The 5,000-nt window shown below is 47.9% G+C and overlaps 1 protein-coding gene across 1 annotated transcript in view; it reads right to left on the reverse strand.

Annotated features, from left to right (window-relative positions):
- Positions 1 to 5,000, reverse strand: part of LOC136935761 (voltage-dependent R-type calcium channel subunit alpha-1E) — a 72,393-nt gene that overhangs the window by 32,631 nt on the left and 34,762 nt on the right.

Consider the following 5,000-nt stretch of genomic DNA (forward strand, 5'->3'; position numbering starts at 1 on the left):
GAGTAGAATAGTCAATAAACGAGAGAGACAGGTGACGGTGAGGTGTGTGTGTACAGCCGGGTCACTCCATCTCTCCTCGGAGACGGAGGAGAGAGAGAGACCACCTGAGGTGACCTCTCTCTCTCCTCGGAGACGGAGGAGAGAGACCACGTGATGTGACCTCTCCTGTGAGGATCTCTAGCTCGTTAGTCCCCTCTTCACCTCTCCTCTCCTTCCCTCATCACTCCATCCACGCTACTGCCAGACCTTCATTCAACATAAGTGATTAAAAGTGTGATTGAAAGTAAGTGAGGGAGAGATTGAAATAGAGAGGGAAAGAGAGATAGAGAGAATCAGAGAGATAGAGAGAAGCAGAGAGAGAAAGAGAGAAATAGAGATAGAGAAGCAGAGAGAAAGAGAGATAGAGAGAAGCAGAGAGAAAGAGAGCGAGAAAGAAGCAGAGAGAGAAAGAGATGATACTATTTCCTGTCACTTTTATTACGGCCACTCACGTTCACAGAAACCAGTCGTCTTGAAACCCACAATCCCCTGCCTTGCCCACCGACTCCAAATGAGCAGAAGATACAGACAAGCACACACACATCCTCACACGCACATCCTCACACACACACACACATTCACACTCATTTTTCAAATGTCACTAATTGTTACCATCTGGTGATTGGCAGTAACATGATTTGAGAATGATATAGCGAGCTAAGCAGAGATATTATTTCTGTCAGGTAGGGAGGAGAGAGAAAGGGAGGAGAGATAGGAAAGAGGGAGGAGAGAGGGAGGAAAGAGAGGAGAGAGAGAGGAGAGAGGGAGGAGAGAGAGGAGAGAGAGAGAAGGGGGAGAGAGAGGAGAGAGGGAGGAGAGAGAGAGAGAGAGAGAGAGAGGGAGGAGAGAGAGAGAGAGAGAGAGAGAGAGAGAGAGAGAGAGAGAGAGAGAGAGAGAGAGAGAGAGGAGAGAGAGAGGGGGGAAAGAGAAGAGAGAGAAGAGAGGGAGGAGAGAGAGGAGAGAGGGAGGAGAGAGAGAGAGGGAGGAGAGAGAGGAGAGAGAGAGAGGGGGAAAGAGAGGAGAGAGAGAAGAGAGGGAGGAGAGGAGAAAAAATAAGAGGAGAGGTGAAGAGAGGAAGAGAGAAGTAGAAATGGAGAGAGAGAGAAAGGAGGAAAGGAGACATTCGGGCATGTTTGGTTGAGAACAAGTTTAAGGTAAGGTGTCGGGCTCCAGAGGGTGTCAGCCTTTTTAATTAAGACTTGAGAAGAGATCCTAAAATAGCTCTCCGGTGTCGTCCACAGAGGTAGAAATGGAATTAGACCATTCAGTGTAAGCCTCGCACCTCTCTCCCACGCTCCTCCCTTCTCTCCTTCCCTCCCTCCTGTCTCTTCCTGTCATCTGGTATCCTCTCCTCCTCTTCCCTGCTTTTCTACTCCCTCCCTCTCTCCCTCCCCTCCCTGCCTCCCTCCCTCTCTCCCTCCATCCCTGCCTCCATTTTCTCGCCCTCTTTCCTCTCCGATGCTACAACCCCACTCAGTTGTCCCCCCCCCCCCCCCCCCCCAGATCATTAACCAGTACCTCAACATTTTAGTTGTTATGGAGACGAGGATATGAAGGGTGTAAAAATGTCATCCTCCATTTGGTCTGCCGCTGGACTTCCCTCTTAGGCAAGCTAGCCTGAACATCTAGCCAGGGGAACTGGACCAGAGCAGGCTCATCACACACACACTAACTGTACATGTATACTATTACTGGAGTCAGTGAGAAAAGGTCTGGGGAGGGGGGGGGGGGGTGTTTGGGTGTGTGAGCTCTCATCCCAGCCCTGAGGACCAAACAGTCTCCTGCACACACCTCACACACACGCCTCTCACACACACAGCCACACACACACACCTCACACACACACACAGCCACACACCTCACACACACCTCACACACACACACCTCACACACAGCCACACACACCTCACACTCAGCCACACACACACACAACTCACACAGCCACACACACCTCACACTCAGCCACACACACACACACCTCACACACAGCCACACACACCTCACACACACCTCACACTCAGCCACACACACCTCACACTCAGCCACACACACCTCACACTCAGCCACACACACACACACCTCACATTCAGCCACAACACACACACACCTCACACACAGCCACACACACCTCACACACACCTCACACACAGCCACACACACCTCACACACAGCCACACACACACACACCTCACACAGCCACACACACACCTCACACACACGGCGAACACTCGACAGGTGGTAGGCGTACTGTGTGGTTTACATGCAGGCCTCTGTGTGCCTGGAGTCTGTCAGACAGGCGGAACGTCAAACAGGGTGACGAGTTGGTCTTGTCCCCTCCGTCATGGCCGACAGACTTACAGTGTGACACAGACGAGGCCTGGAGGAGCCGCCGTGTGGCGCCGTGACATGAGAAGGTGTGACAGTTGTCGCTCCACCGTGCGGAGAGAGCCTTGACGTCTGTGTGGTGTCAGTGTTCCTTACTGCTGCTTCATATGGTTCTGATTTAGATGTTGTTGTGGTTCAATATTACGCTGTGAATGAGATAGTGGAACTTCACCAGACAAAAAGGTTTTTGTATATTTTTTGTGAACTGTATGAAATATAAAACAATAGAAGAACGTTTCGGGATAGAAAAAAAAATAATAATAAAAAAAAAATGAAATTGTCCTATGACAATTTTTTGGGAAGGGCATTGTTCACATAAAATACAATTTGGGTCAAATTGTTCCATGGATTTACCACCTGTAACAATGGATCACAGGTTTTTTTAAATTTTTTAAATAAAATTGTTAAAATGATGGTGGGGGAGGTGGGGGGGGGGGGGGGGTGAGCTAGAGGCCAGTCAGGGTGAGTTATAAGCATAAGAGTTTACGATGGTGAGTAAATGCTGATATATTTAAAAGAAAAGATGTTAAATAGCCTCTGCAAAAATGGAACCCCTCTCTGCAGCCCTGCCATCCACTGTGCTGTGAGGAACACAGGGTACCAGTGCATGGTCCTGACTGTCATTTACTGAGCTACACCCACACTCCTCTGCTCTGCAAGGCTGGCAGCCAGAGCCTCTCCCTCTCTCTCTCTATCTTCCCCTCTTCTCTCTTTCCCTCTCTCTCTTTATTTCCCTATCTTTCTCTTCCTCTTCCTCTCTCTCTCTCTCTCTCTCTCTCTCTCTCTCTCTCTCTCTCTCTCTCTCTCTCTCTCTCTCTCTCCTGCTCCCTTGATCATCCATCCTTTCTTCTTCTCACCCACTTCCTCTCTATCTCTCTCCCTCCGCCTGCTGTAGCCTCCTACGTCCTGGGCTAAGCCTTGCTGTGCTGCAGCATCTATCTGGAGAACAAGCCGCTCCCGGAGGAAGAAAACTCATCAAGTGAATCCAGGAACATTTAAGGTTGTGAACCGAACGGCCCTCTTGAATCCCAATCAAATGCTCTGCATTTCATGTCTGCTCTGCAGATGATGATGGTGATGATGATGATGATGGTGGTGATGAGGATGATGGTGATGATGAAGGCCCTCTTTATCTGGTCTGCTTTCTTCCAAACAGTCTGGTTAATCTTTCCCTCAGTTACCAATTCATCCTGGGTGAAATCAAACGCTAAGATAACTGAAGATAACACAAACAGGTGTCACACCCTGCAAAAGCTCAGCTGTCAAACAAGACTAGAGCACTAGAGCTAACGTGTTAGCTTCCGTAGACACAATGTCGAGTTACATTAAGTAAAACCTCATTCAGGCTAACATGTAACCTAATGTAGCTACAGTGACACATTGGCTGGTTACTGTCACATTTCCCATCGTGTCAAACACTAAAGTAACTTTCCCCTGCTCCTCTCAGACTGCTACCCTGTCACATTCGCTGTCATATTCCCACAAACACTTCATAATCCAACCGTTAAGACAACTGGCGCATTCAGAAATTCAGGGCCAATATCAGATCTGTTATCACACCAGTCCTTTCACAGCTAGATGAGCCTAAACAGCAACAATCCCGCCTCCAGCTCACATTCATGACTGACATATCTGCGGCATGCCACCACAACAGCCTTTAAATAACTCATTCATCGTTTGTAACCATGTAAACCATACAGCCTCTCCTATAATACTGACTTACTGAATACTGATCTCAATGCTTGAGGTGAAGTGGGCTGATGCTTGGAGCGAATGCAAATTTGTAGAGAGAAACATTCACTTGAAATATGTCTCTTTTTCTGCTCTGCAGTTCTCTAAACCTTTGACTTACAGCGAGGGTTTACTCTGCCAATCTGGTTTGTCATCGCAGAGACGGTGGCCCTGATAATCACAACAACAGCTAACAACACACAGAACTTCCAGGCCCTGAACAAGTGGACAAAAGCAATTTCCTCCAAAATGGCCCCACTTGGAGCTCCACCGTGGACAGTTTCCGCAAATTTGCTGTGTTTCCAGTGCAACCTCCGGCTCTAGGGTGATGTACACACATAGGCACACACACACAGACATCTTCAGGATAAAGGTAAACAGCTGAGTTACCGACAGCACATCTGTCCTTCTAATAACACCGCAGGGAATCAGACAGCACAGCAGTGATTAATTAGTGTCTTGATATTCACTATGCTTATCTCATGCCATCTGTTTGTCTCTAATGGTCTCTGTCTGTGTCTCTCTTTCTAACACTCTCTCTACAGTATTTCTCTCTGCTTCCACTGTGTCTCTCTCTCCCTCTGACTGCCTCAGTTTCACCCTCTCTCTCTCTCTGGTGTAATATAGAGGTAAGCTAAACTCAAACACAAATGAAACACATGCTGCTTCAGATCAAACAGCCTTCTGGGATCTCCTGGACTGGATTTCAATACGAACTCAACACAACGGAAACACAATACTGGTTCTCCAATAATCCACTTTCCCGAATCCCAATTTCATCCTATTCTCAAAGGATGTCCACACTGCAGTCATTTAAATTTAGTCATTTAGCAGACACTCTTATC

The sequence above is a fragment of the Osmerus mordax genome, chromosome 26 (genome assembly GCF_038355195.1).
Source record: "Osmerus mordax isolate fOsmMor3 chromosome 26, fOsmMor3.pri, whole genome shotgun sequence".
Classification (NCBI taxonomy): domain Eukaryota; kingdom Metazoa; phylum Chordata; class Actinopteri; order Osmeriformes; family Osmeridae; genus Osmerus; species Osmerus mordax.